Source organism: Manduca sexta, chromosome 9 (genome assembly GCF_014839805.1).
Source record: "Manduca sexta isolate Smith_Timp_Sample1 chromosome 9, JHU_Msex_v1.0, whole genome shotgun sequence".
Classification (NCBI taxonomy): domain Eukaryota; kingdom Metazoa; phylum Arthropoda; class Insecta; order Lepidoptera; family Sphingidae; genus Manduca; species Manduca sexta.
In genome coordinates this window covers 107,111-122,489 of record NC_051123.1, presented here as the reverse complement: position 1 = coordinate 122,489, position 15,379 = coordinate 107,111, and the positions used below count along the sequence as shown (strand labels likewise).

At 37.7% G+C, this 15,379-nt stretch overlaps 1 non-coding gene across 1 annotated transcript; it reads right to left on the bottom strand.

The window, feature by feature from the left end:
• Positions 1-3,702: 3,702 nt before the first annotated feature.
• Trnac-gca lies at positions 3,703-3,774 on the bottom strand. Its single transcript has one exon. It is a non-coding gene; the product is annotated as a tRNA-Cys (tRNA).
• Positions 3,775-15,379: the final 11,605 nt, after the last annotated feature.

The following is a 15,379-nucleotide window of genomic DNA, read 5'->3' as shown; positions in this document are numbered from 1 at the left end:
AAATAATGTTGCGTACATCGCTACATAGTATCTCTATCCTAATGTGTGTATACTGAATATTCCAATGTGTATTTTATGTTCTTAGTATGAACCAAAAAAAAATAAATCAAAAAGGTTAAGTATTAAAAATCTAGTCTACGTTTCTTGTAATGAATACTTTTTCGTACCTAATAAAAAAAGTATGTATTTTTTTCTTTACTATTGTCTTTAGGATTAAAAATCATATCCAGTTTTAGGAATTCAGGTAAGTAATACCTATCGGTTTCTATGTGTCAAACAAATTCCATTAAAACTGGGTTATATTTATTGGTAACATTCAGTACTGCTCTCCGTCAACTGTCATTCACGTTCGTTAAAAACCTTGTCGACCTATAACTTGCTTTTTTCCCTACCACACATACCATTCAAATACCAAAAAAAAATAACTTTGGCTCTAGCCTTTCTTATAACAGTCATCTGGGAATCAAAAAATATTTCACAAAGAGACTTTGAACTAAAATATTTCCTTTTGTGTTTGTTGATCTAGTAGTATTGAATGCTATTTTATTATGTGTTTAATAAAATTGATAATTTAGTATGTGATATTTATCATTGTAGAATGAGTTTGTGCCAAAGATTATTTTATGAAAGTGTAATTCAGCGTGGATTTTGCAGTTTTGTGTGATTTTTGAAAACGTATGAATTGTAACGATAACATTTGTAAGATAGAACAATAAAGAATTTAAACTGATTGCGTTTTTTTTCTTGGGTGAGAGCGGTACAGGACCATAGAGTATATATAGTAAGGTAAAAGAGCCTATGTCTAGAAGGATAATAAAGGCTCAAATTATGACTTTGGATTCTCCTGTAGGTAATCATGAAAGCTTTTTAGAAATATAAATGAAACCTGTACAACAAAGCCAAGGGGATATTCAGAGAGAGGAGTGCAATCGATATATTACCTACACGTAAACTAATAAAGAAAAAAAGAAGTAAATATTATGAAATAAGTTTTTAGTTAGACGGCCTCGGTGGCGTAGTTGTACTGCATGCGTGGTACGGCCGCGCTTCGACTTCCTGGGTTCGAATCCCGAGTCGGGCAAAGTGATATTTGGTATTTTCTGCTCAGTTTCAGCCCCGACTCTGGAATTTGCATTATATGGCGATAGGCTCGTCCCATATCACATTATGGGACGAAATACAGTTGGCGAAATGTGGGTGTCCTGGCCTCTGCATACTCCTTCGGAGATAAATACGTGATGATGTGTGTGTAAGTTTTTAGTACAGCCCATTGCCGATCCACACTAAGCCAGTGTGGATAATTAAATAACCTAAACCCTCTCTGTCGTAGAAGAAGCCCGTGCGCACCAGTGGGCAGTATATTATATACTGAATTATTTCAGGGCTGATAATATTATATGGGTCATTACAGTGAATACTGTCTGCATCTCAGACCATGGACTGCGTGTTTTTTTTATTGCTTTGATTTTTTTTTTCTTGCTTTTAATGACGAGACACGCGTGCCGTTCGCCTGATAGTAAGCGATACGACCGTCCATTAACAGAAAAAACACCATCCAACATCTTGAATTACAAAGTATTGATATGTATTCCAGCGCTCGCCATCCTGAGACATGAGATGTTAAGTCTCACCAGTAGTTACACTGGCTACAATGTCCTTCAACCAGAACACAACAGTGACTACACACTGCTGCTTGGCGGCAGTAGACATTGCGGAGGCACCTACCCAGGCGGAATCTCGCATATGAAAGACCTACCACCCGTAGTATGTAGGTATAACGGTAAGTAGAGGTGTAATAAGTTGGACAAGTTAAAGCAAGCGAATACGATTTGTGACAAGCTGCACCAAATGAGTTCTACACACATTGGCGCTTGCGTTAATTCGGCCAATTGGCCAATCAACATCGAGTGATGACAAGGTAAGGTAAATACGTTTACAATACGTTGGTATTGGACTGCACTTGACAAAGTTTGGCCAACATGCATTGCAGGCATAACCCTATTCCACTAATATAAAGGCCAGGTCAAAATTACTCGAAGCCGGTGGGAATCCATGAAAAGATTAATGAAGGTAATGGAGGAAGCGTTAGAAGTATGCCAATATCGTGCGAAGTGGCAATCCTTAGTCTCTGCCTACCCTTATGGGATAGAGAAGTGATACTATGTATTATGTACTAATATAAAATTGCGAACGTTCGTGAAGATGTTGGGATATAAACTTTTTGTTAGATAAAAGTGCCTAATACGTAAGTTTCTGAGGCATATTTATATTGCTTACGCAGCATGACCGACTCTCTCGAGACGGGCAAATATGGGTATTTTATTTTCTAATACACATTTTATTTGAAACGAAGACGTGATTGTGTGGTGCTTTAGCAAGCCTATATCTAAAACAGTAGGCACGCTACTGCAGGTGCAGAAGGATCGCTTTGCTGTACTCGTAAAAAACTGCAGTAGATTGTGTTCCAGAGAATAGACACTTACACCTCGGATTAAAAAATTGGAGTCGAAACTCTTTTTTCACTTACGTTATCTATGCTTCTTCTCTTAAAATCAACAGCACTTTGATTCTTATCTATACATATTATATACCCAACAGCACCGCTATACATCAGGCGACGGATCGTATGAACGGGAATAGATTTCAAAACGCAGAAGGAGTCACGATCCTCTGTAATGGGGGAACGATTAAGAAGAAGAATACATGTTATAAAAAAAGTCCCCAAAACTTCTGTCTGTATGAGATCGATTTTATCAAAATCTACTGAACAGATTTTTGTACGGTTTTACTAAAAGATAATGCAATTCTTGAAGAAGGTTTAGGTTAATAGTACATTACGGTTTTATGGACATTGAATGAAATATACGATTAATGTTAAAGAGGTCGCGTGGTTATAAAAAATATCGGGCGTTGGAATTTACGCAGGAAAATTGGTGACACACTGCCTTCCACGCGGGCGAAGTAATCATCAAAGCTAGTTAGAAATAAACTCAGAAATTGCTGAAGATTTGCATGGAATTAGACACACAGACTATGTCTGCGTTCAAAATCAAACCACTTTTATAAAAAGATCAAATCTGACTTTTGTTTCATGAAAAGACCTTTACAATGGAATCTCGAGCAAAACTTTGTTATAAATATCCTATTATAGCTCTCTACTCTGGATATTTAAAAATAATTAACGTTACTGCTGACCGTCCATTATCAAGGCGTGAATATACCCATCGGAAATGTTCAGACATATTGAAGGGTCGCGATATAAATTGAAAATACAGACCGTGAGCGCCGCAGTAATTTGGAAAATTATGGCGTTTGGTTGATGCGAATTTCATTGTGGGAATAATGGTATTGCGTTTTTTGTGTTCGACTGCCTCGGAGCGTAGTTATGTTGCAGTATTATTGCCGTTCGGTGGTTTTGTGTTCGAATCTCGGGTAGGGAATTTGGGTTTATTGATTTAGTAAGGGCCAAGAGTATGAAACGTGTGCCAAATATGGGAATAGGGTCGCCCCCTATCTCATCATGGGACGACGTACACATGGTAAAAAAGTATATGCTAAAGTTTTTCTAGATAGTAATCACGTGGGATAAATTTTGAGATCTCTATAAACTTATTACGTTGACCTTACACTTGAGTGACAAAAGATATTTAGAAGATGAAATAGTGGACAACCTAAAACAAATGATCTATTTATTTCCATTATAGGGGACACCCGGATTTGAACCGGGGACCTATCGATCTGCAGTCGATTGCTCTACCACTGAGCTATATCCCCGTTGGTTCTAACGTAGAAATTAAGTAACGCATGAATAAATTAAATAAAAAAAAAATTGCCAAATTTACTGAATAAGATAACATTAACTCAGCCCGCTACGGCAAGAAGTATGCAATACTTCGCTAAGCAATACTAGACTGTATTGATCATTCTCCTTTGGTGGAAACTGCTTTCCAAACTGGTGATTTAACATTTTAGAGATTGAAATCATTTATTAAATTTCATGAAATTTTGCACTAAACCTTATAACGTAAAGAGAACTAAGATTTTATAGAGGAGAATAGAGGGGCGAGCAATAAGACCTCACAAGGAACTGGTATAGCAACGAAGATGGAAAAACGCAGTAAAATATTTTCGGCCCGATCCGGAATTCGAACCCAGGGCACCGTAGTCATACCCGTACCGCGTACGCATTACAACTACGCTACCGAAGCAGTTATGACAAAATACGATCTATTGCTGGTCGACCTTTTATTTTAGCATGTTACCTAGTTACTTAACCTCGGATAAAAACGTGTTACAATATAAGAAATCCTTTCAACGAATATAATACAGCCTTAAATCCGACCGGTTATCGCCATTTCGCGTGACCGAGCAACAAACTTAACCGCTATTGAAGTTTTAAGATCTTTCCCGATATCTTTGTTGAGTAAACTGTTACTAAGCGTTTGAGAAGTAAAAGTTATTAAATCTTAAGAATGGTCTTAAAATTTCTTGTTTCGATACAAAAATAGAATGGTGGTTTATTTTACAATGCTTAAAAATACATCAGCATGAGAATGGATTGAGGAGTTTTCATTACATGTAAAAGGTTTATTTCTTGCGCGTTCTGACAGAATGTGATCTTCTATATATAGCAAATGTATTTAGCTTTCTTTATACCAAAGAAAAATTATATATAAAGAAAAACGTGAGAAGGACAAAGCTGTTGTATTGATAGTTATTACTATTTTGAATGGCGATCAATATTAAACCATATATAAGACAGGAAACAGGTAAGACCAGTTGTTGCAATGCTCCAGGGGCCTCCGGAACCTTGATAGTCGCCTTTTTAGTTCTCCACCCTGGGAAACTAACAAAATGTTTTTTAACTACCTAAACTTTAATCAGGGTCTTTTTATGAATTGCTTAAACCTGGAATACTCGCATTAATTAATTATACTCACACATTGAGATGAGTGAACCCTTATTTTAAACCTGAGTCTTTCGTTAATAGTTACCTTACTGAGATTCTTTCGACAGGGGTCTAATTTTTAGTATTATTGCTCTGTTCACTCCGTATGTCCATCTGGCATCTTGATTCAGCTAGCTGCTCACATGGCATATCAGATCAGAAAGTCATTTAAATGCTGTCAACGTACACTCAAATGAAAGGAAACGACAGAGTCACAAAACTGACTTTAAAACCAATTACGTTGTTGCAAATTGAACAAGCACTAACAGTGAAAGCCAAATTGAAACCGGTAGCTACAAAGAAAGAAGCAATAAATCAAGAAACGTCGGCTCGAATACACTACGAATTGCGAGTAACAAACCGCACGTACGATCGACAATAAAAGATACTAGTTGGCAAATCTCATACAGTTTCCAGTCCATAGAAAAACATAGACCATGAGCGATTTTTTCTTTGAGGTGAGGTGGTTTATGATTAAGTGAATTGTAGACGGTGAAATGAGGATGGAGTTTACATGATTGCAAACGATTATGAACTATACAACACTGTCAAAGAAGTTATTTTTATCATTAGTTAGTTATTATGAAAACGCAAAGAAGCCAAAATATACAGTCTATTATGTGTTCTCAAGCCTTATTAAAAAAGCCAATCGATTATATACATCTATAAACAACGTAGTAAATTTATTTCCCCATCAATTTCACCAACCTTTAAATAAAACACCTCTTTTCCTACCTTTTTTATGTCTTTATGGAAGAATTCTTAAGACGCCTTAGCCTATTAAAAACTGAAAGCAACTAGCTCACGGGCACGAGTGAGAGCTAAGCTTTAAAAGGCCCGTCATTTATGTCCAAGTGTTGGTTACTTTGTTACTTTTGATGGTTTCACCCTCCGAGCTGTGTCAATGTTGTGCGTTTGCTTTTCGATTCAAATGAACGTTTTCATCATGGAATGCCTAACATTCCAATTAATTTGAGATTCCAGAATATAGTAATATTTGTTAGTTTTTCTGTTTATTTTGTAATAAAAGGTAATCGTCGGAAGAAACTCGTGGACTGCCTCGGTGGCGTAGTTGTACTGCATGCGCGGTACGGCAGCGCTCTGAGATCCTGGATTCATTCCCGGGTCGGATAAAGTGATATTTGAGTTTTATTTGTTCAGTATCAGCCTGGAGTTTGGAATAAATGCACGATATGGGAATAGGCTGGCCCTCTATCATATCATGGGACGGAACACATTTGGCGAAAACTGAGTGCCCTTGTTGCACCTCTGCATACCCCTTCGGGGATAAATGCGTGATGAATGTGCACCGGATGAAATCAGATTGCAGCTATTTACGTTTCTCCAAAGTTTCTTAGTAATATCAAAGGCCTCTAGTTATTAGAGGCTCACTTGGCCAAAAAAATAAGACATACGGAGCAATGATTTATCATATCTACAGAAAATATACAGTTTTATCAGATAAAACTTTTAGTTAATTACGTAGCCACAAATACCGCAAATTTAATTAATAGTAATTGGTTAATTTTGTCGCGATGATTTAAGATTGTACTCATAATATACAGAATCATTTGCATATTCCGTTACTAAATGAAACAAAATACTTATACTCCTAATATAACAATTTAAAATATATTACTCGAACCGTAGATGTAAAATTAAAACATTTTCCGAGATAAATCAATATAAAAAAAATAATTTTAATGTTACTGTTTTACTGGTTGGAGACTTAATGAAACCCAATATATCAGGATCGACTTTATTGTGGGCGCAACATTGTACATGACAGGAACGGAACAGGATAAGTGACAACGACAGTGTTGCCGTCTATAGAGGCATGATCATAGACCAACTTTATTTATTGTTGTCTATGTGACAGTTACATACCCTAATACCAAAACTACTGCTCTAAGAAAATTCGTCCCAGCGGCAACATCACACATCCATTCAGACATACACTCACACGCACGCCGTATTCACTCTAAATAATGATGGAAAAAAACTGAAAAATACAACTTGGATTTTCGAAAAAGAACATCTCTACATTCTCGATATTAAAGGATGATTTTTGGCACAATCGCAGAAATAAAGACGAGTATTTGGTTTCCTTTATTAACGTAATGTGTGTAATAAATGTAATGTCTAATAACTGGATGCTGCTTATTGCTGAGAGGATTTAGGTCTTAGTCCGTCACGCTGGCTTACTGCGGATTGGCAAACTACACATATCATCCAAATGGAAATTCTCAGATATAAGTTTCTTCACGATGTGTTACTTCTTATTATACTTCATAGATTTAAGTTTTTGGGTAATTATAATAAGCACTAAATTACTTGCAATGCAGATCTATCTTGGGTAATAATTATTCAAATGACTTCGAATTGTAACGTATTATGGGAAGCTATTGGAAAAAATACATTATAATTTAAAATTTATGCTTTTTTGTTACATATAAAATATTCTATTTCAACAAAAAAATTTAAGTAGTCTCAAACACTTACATATTATATTCTGGGAAATAATTTACATGCATTTTTTAACTTTTTGATTAAAAACGTCTGAATGTATTTATATTCTGTACTAATATATAAAGCTGAATTGTTTGTTTGTTTGAACGCGCTAATCTCAGGAACTACTAAACCGATTTTGATTTTTTCTTCACTAATTGGAAGCTCATATAACTCCTGATAGCTATAGGTTACTTTTATCCTTTATTAGTTGACCCGCCAGACATTGTCCCGTCTTAACTATGAATTTGCAGCGCGCATTCTGTCAATCGCTGACAGTTATTTCGAATAATTGACAATTATATAAAATTAATATTTTCGTTAAGTTTTCTTAAATTTTCTAATTTTCCGCGCAATTTTTTTATTTTTTTTTCTTTCACATGAACCTTCTCCTGACAATAACAAACACAACAATTAAAAAATAGTGAAATCGGTCCAGCTGTTCACGCGTGATGGCGTGACCAAGGGAAATAGGAATTCATTTTTATATATGTACATATATAAATGATATTTTGTGGAGAAAGTGCCTTATGACTACCGCCCAGCCTTCATGGGGGCGACTGAGCGGTTATATTGGGATCACGCTGCTTTACGAACTGGCATTGAGCCGCCTGGATTTGATGATGACCTTCAGTCCGCCAGAGTCCCTAACCTACCTAGTCTTGCCATAAATATTGTAATAAAGAAAAAAGAAAATTGTTAACTGCAAATAACATTTATTACTTTTACAGTGTGTCAGTTTAATACATAAATATAAAACAATTAAAAATATAAAAAGCTTATTCGAAGTGGTCTCCATTGGCTGCAATACAGTCCTTTAAACGATGAGGCCAGTTATCAATAGAAGCACGCACTCTTTCCATGGGAAAATTCTTCACTGCCAATCGTATAGATTGTTTTAGGGACTCAAATTATCATGGCGTTTAGAGCAAGCTGTACTCTCTAAAACTGACCACAAATCATAATCCAGCGGATTAAGATCGGGACTAGACGACGGCCAGTCTTCAGCTCTGATGAAGTCCGAAACGTTCGATTCCAACCAAGACTGCGTGGACCGAGCTTTATGACCCGGCGCCGAGTCTTGCTGGAAGGACCATACTTGGTTATTGAACATGGTGATGTTAAGGGGCTTAACTACCTTCTCAAGAATGGTATCTTGATACACTTGTGCCGATGTTTTGATACCTTTTTCACAAAAATATGGCTCAGTCACTCCTTCATAGCTAACACCCCACCAAACCATCACTGAAGTCGGATAATGTCCACGTTGCACTCTGTCGACTAATTGGGAAGCTTCCTTAGAGCTTTGAGCATAAATACGGTCATTTTGTTTGTTAAAATGTTGCTCAATTGTAAAAATTTTCTCATCCGTAAACAAAATTTTTCTGTGACCTCCCTTTGCGTACCGCTTCAGTAGTTGTTTCGATTTTACCACCCTATTCTTCTTTAAATTATCAGTTAAGAAATGGCCAGTGCGTCTCTTATAGGCTGCAAGTCCTAAGTCATCTTTTAAAATACGCGACATGGTTCTAGGTGCTATCTTCATTTCCCGAGATAAAATCTTTTGCTTTCGGACAGGATTTCTTCGAATTCTTTCCCTTACTGCTTTGACCACCTTTTTCGTACGAACACTACGTGGACGGCCAGATCTATTTCTGTCACAAACAGAGGAGGTCTCATTGTACCTATTAATAGCCCGGTACACAAACATTTTACTAATACCAAGTGTATGGAGAGTTTTAAAAATTGCATTTGGCTCCATACCTACTTTGTGTAATGCTATCACAGCGATTCGGTTCTCTTTATCACCCCACACCATTTTAATATCGCAAAATATTTTACAATGTATTGGCGCCAAAATGAGAAAACACAATGAACAATCGTATAAAAATGACAGATTCGAAATTCAAATGTAATATTTTTTTATAATTAAGTGTAACAGTATTTATGGCCAGACTAAGTATATACACCGCACGGTCTACCAACTAAAACTCCGCGGTGACCCTCTTCGGCGCATGTGGGACGACTACGGGCTTCCTCTTACAGAAGTGTCTGAGTCATCGTACATAGCCGTAAGATTACTTTTATATAATAATATCAGCCCTGTATTTATATACTGTCCGACTATCGGCACGGGCCTCCTCTACTACTGAGAGAGATTAGGCCTTAGTCCACCACGCTGGTCTGGTGCGGATTGCTAGACTTCACACACCCTCGAAATTCCTATAGAGAGAGAACTTCTCAGGTATGGTTTCCTCACAATGTTTTTCTTCACCGTTAAAACAAGCGATATTTCACAAAGAATATATACATATTTTTTTTTGAAAAGTCAGAGGTGTGTATCCTTGGGATTTGAACCTGCGGACGTTCGTCTCGACAGTCCGTTCTACACCCAATTAGGCTATCACCGGTTCAGGTTACTTTTATCATAGGAGAATATAAAGCAGGACTTTTCCTTTTTTTTTTTTTGGTTTCGCGGAGAAAGTGCCTTATTACCACCGCCCAGCCTTCGTGGGGGTCGACTGAGCGGTTATGCTGGGGTAACCATGCCTTACGGCCCGGCGTTGAGCCGCCCGGATTTGATGACGACCTTCGGGCGACCGCCGGGCCGAGTCCCTAACCCTATATACAACTTAACCTATGCACGGCCTACCAGCCAAAACTCCGCGGTGGCCCTCTTCGGCGCATTAGGGACTTTTTATAGGGCTGCGGGCTTCCTCTGACGTTGAAATGTCTAGTCTGCGACCGCAGCCGCCTCTCTGCGGTGCCGTCTTGCCCCCTTCGTGGCCCCTATTAGTCGCCTCTTACGATAGGCCGGGGATACCGTGGTGGAATTCTCCAAACGCCCCCATTCCACAGGGCGGAGGACTTTTATCCTGGTAAAACATTTCCACGCGGGCAGAGTCGAAAGCAAAAGCTATATATTAATAACATTTTTACGACCGGTTATTATGTAATACTTATATTTTAAAAATATTTCCATTATAGTAATGTTTAAAATAATTAAATTTTTAAGTGTATGTGATAAATAATAATTTGATTATAGAAATATATTCCCACGTTTATTACGTTGTTGTTAAATTTGATCAACGATTTAATCCAATGACTTACTTTTCATCACGCTACAATTAATAGGAGCAGAGCAGTGAAGGGAAATGTTGGGAAAACGGGAGAAGTTACTCCATTTTTAAGCTTCCGTCGCATGTGCACCCTTAATGGTTAAAGCTACACAGAAATTATGTATGACGGAAATGTTCTCCTTAAAATTATATAAAAAATATCCCACGACAGCATATGTCTATCTTTTATGGTTGACTCACAATAACACGTGTAACTCCCGATAGCTTAGCAGTTCGAAGCTTTCTCATTATATTTGTCTACTCTTACGTTTATAACACTCTCAGCCATCCCTAATTAAAAAAGTTAACATTATTAAATATTCCATAAAAAAGAATCATAGAAATCGGTATAGAAACACCAACGTTATACATGAAATACGCTAATAATAAGCCATCACGCGTGAATACTGAATCATGCTAAAAGGATTATTTTTGTATATATATAAGGTCGCGAACGCACAGGCAGGCGGCTTGCTTGGCACCTAGAGGCTAACGAATCACCTAGCGAGTAGCTTCGTAAAACGAACATTCTCGAACGTTCGCGGCCTAGCAGCTAGGCGCCAAGCGCGCAGTGCGGCCGGTCGCGAACGTTCGAGGATCGGTCGCCGCGCTCGATGCGTCTCGCAGCCGAAGGTATAAAAAGGCGGGGCGTCCGAGCGCGAGCTTCATACAATTTTTGCCTGTTGATGCGAATACTTAATTGATATTAACAAACCGTTCTAAAATACGAAAGTTAATCTATCTGTTACATCAAAACCACTGAACCGTGAGGAAGGACATAGGCTACTTTTTTTACGAAAAACGACGGCAACGCGGACGAAGTCGCGGACAACAGCTATGCTATATAAAATACCGAAATCGTCATAGGTTTGTCTATAATATTAGTGGAGTTCCTTCGATTTCACCAGGATCCCATCATCAGACCCTGACCAGACAATACATTAAAAAAACATCCCGACAAATTGAGCACCTCCTCCATTTTTGAAGTCCTAAATCCACGCGGGCGAAGCTGCGGGCGGAAGCTAATATAAAATAAAATCCCCTTTTCTGTCTGTATTTTATCGATTTTCTCCAAATTCTACTGAACAATGGCGGTGCGTCATTTATAGTTTTAGCTTTACTCGCTGCTCGTTCATCGTTTACGGTGGGACAAGTGTCTAAAGCTGAATTGAATATATTGTTCATTTGAACTAACTTATAAAATTATTACCCCCTTATTCATTGAGGTTTTTTATCTAAGGACGGAGTAAAGCTGTGATAACAAGTCTGTATCTCAGTGCCCAATGACATAGGTCCGTTGTGATTGGCTATTATTGAGATACAACAAAATTAGCCAATCACAACGGCCCTATGTCTACGCACTGCGAAGGGTGACATGCCGTCAGCACTGAGGAACAAACTTGTTATCACTGCGATGCTCCGAAATAAAAAGCGTCTATGAATACGGAGGTAGTCTTTACATTGTTAAACTAATAGGAAGTTCCAAGCTACGTCAATGCTATGTGCTGTAAGCTGTGCGAGCGACGTCGTGAGAATTAAGTTCAGCTTAGTGCACACATGCATACAAAAATTAGAGATTCCGGCCAGAAAAAAACTAATATCACCTTTTTTTTTATTTGCCAGTATATTGAAATGAACTAGCGGCCCGCCTGATGGCAAGCGGCCTCCGCAAATCAAGGACAGAAAGGACAGCCAGGGACACACACAAGCCGCTGCCTACACAGATAAGCCGCTGCCAACACAGACAAGCCGCTGCCTACACAGACAAGCCGCTGCCTACATAGACAAGCCGCTGCCTACACAGACAAGCCGCTGCCTACACAGACAAGCCGCTGCCTACACAGACAAGCCGCTGCCTAAAATGACCCCATATTGGAGCCTGAGACCTTAGAGCGTCTCGTACTGTACACGCAGTACGACGCTTGTTTAAATACCTATCCCAGAATAAAAATATCTGCCATTATAGATTAAAGAGTTTTATTTTCAAAAGACAAAAAGTCACCTACATGAGAATAAAATAATAAAACATAAGTAACAATTGAAATATAGTAGCCGCCGTACAGTCACTAAACAAAAAAAAAATTATTATTGTTCGAAAGGGCAGTTTTTTTTATTTAAAACCTAACTCCAAATCCCGCAGTTTTTGCGTTTAATTCTATAAAATATTGTAAATATCGTCACAATAATTTATATCTTATCTATATATATAAAAATGAATCCCTATTTCCCTTGGTCACGCCATCACGCGTTAACGACTGGACCGATTTCACTAATTTTTTTTGTGTATTTGTTATTGTCAGGAGAAGGTTTTTATGAAAGAAAAAATTAAAAAAAAATGTGCGGAAAATTAGAAAATTTAAGAAAACTGAATGAAAATATTGATTTTATATAACTGTCAATTGTTTGAAATAACTGTCAGCGATTGACAGAATGCGCACTGCAAATTAATAGTTAAGACGGCACAACGTCTGTCGGGTCAACTAGTTTACAATAAATATTAACAGTATATATTATTTTCTCCAAACGGGTATGCAATAATTGTTACTTGTGATTCACATAAGCTATTGAGTGATATGTTTTCACAAGCACCGTATCAGGAGGGGGGCTGTGGGGGGACCTCCGCTATTCGATACCTAGTTAAAAAAGTAATTATTATTCATCAGAACCCTAAATTAAACCTTATTAACATGCATCCATCACTTGATAAAAAGGTTAAAGGTTAACTCGACATAATAATGTAACAGCTATATTAACTTGTTAAATAACGTCGATTAAATCAGTATTACACGTCTGTTTGCTGTAGTAGGTGTATTTGGTGTGCGATAATGGGTTCCTGTGACGATGAGTTATTAAAACTTCATTCAGACACCGTGTCGACTTTAAGAAAACTGTACAAGTTGGACAAGAGAGAGGATATGGACAGAGCCATTGATGCGCTCGAAGACTGGCTGAAGAAGCAATACCATTTCACTAAAAGGGAATACCGTGAGTATTCTTTTTATTGCTTTGAATGACGATGCGAGCTTTCCGTTCGCCTGATGGTAAGCGATACCACAGTAGAAACACCATCCAACACCTTTAATTGCAAACTATTGTTTGGTATTTGACTGCGCTCGCTATCCTGAGACATGGCATGGTAAGTCTTATTATGTCCAGTAGTTACAATGCTCTTCAAACTGGAACACAACAGTGACACATTGCTCCTTGGCGGCAGATACAGATATTGTGATACTATCCAGGCGAACAATCATATATGAGAGAATCATAAGTAAACCGAATTTTATAGATATATATTTTTTTAAGAGAGTAAAATTACAAATTAGTAATTTGTGTTCAATGCGAACTATATTTCCGAACTTTTTTGAGAAGGTCGACGCCATAAATGATTTTGTTCATTATGAAGACCCAGTATGGTACAGTATAGATTTTTTATGTAGTATTAGTTTTAACGAATACGAAGCAAAAATGGGGTGTTATAAGTTCTCAGTAACTTGTAATCATTGAGACTATTCTTATAAGCCCAAACACGGTATATTGGCTGTAAATTGTTAAGGACTTGGACATCCCAAAGAAAACTTGATACTGCAGGATTAGTCAAAGGCTGCCAGGTCTTGCAAATACAATCGAAGTTCAAGTTAAAAAACAAACAATAAAGTGTAATAAACGAATAGTCTTCAAACATTTGAATATATTCATAAAGTATAGTTAAGAACCACCTCGATTATATCTTTCAAACAAATAAAAGGCATCTAAATCGGTCTATGCATTTGGTAACTATGACGCCATAGATAGACATAGATCTGACACAGTACAAATTCATACAGTTTGCTGATGGTAGGATATATTTTGTATCTGCTCAGATAGCGACAACCGTACACCAGGTGTTAAAACCCGCCATAGTGGCCCACGTAAGTGTCGCGGTCTGGGATCAGCCTGTGTACATCCAAGAAGCTAGCATAGTTGTGTCGACTGTCAAGGGGTAATCATCTCTCGTCAGTCGACATTCTATTGGACCCCACTCCACTTACCATCAGGTGAAGTGGAATCACTTTGCTATACACGTATAAAAAAGATATTATGACAGATTTGACTTATAACACCACCTTCTTCATGGGTTAATAATAGATTATCAATTATATGTGATAATTTATGTATAATTTTGTGTTTACCCTTTCTTCAGGATTGACGCCTTTCTACCAAAACTAACTAAGGACAACTACAGGGTATATGTGATGAAATTTATGAAAGATGGAGTCACCAGTGATATGTTATTGGATATGTATAAACTAGGTGTTCTGGTTGGTAAAAGATTTTTGTTGCATGTGTAAAACTTAATTTACAAGCCGCTTCCCTGATGGAAGGTCTCGACTACTTATAAGGAGTAATCGAAATTTCAATTAAGCTCTAAGCGGCGATAGTCTAGTTGGTTGTGGAACGGACTGCCGAAACGAATGTCCGTAGGATCAAAACCACATGGGAACACCTGTGGCTTTCCAAAATCATGTGTGCATTCATTGTGAATTATTGTTTGCGTAAACGGTGAAGGAATAAATGAATACCATGCATGTTCTCTATAAGAATTTTGAGGGTATGTGAAGTCTATCAATCCGCACTAGGCCAGCGTGGTGGACTAAGGTCTAATCCTTCAAACAAAGTTCTTCAAACAGTCCTTCAAACCGGAACACAACAATGACTAAACACTGCTGCTTAGCGGCAGAAATAGATATTGCGGTGGTACCTACCCAGGAGGACTCTCACATATGAAAGACCACCAGTAAATCCTGATATTAGCGCCTTCAACCAA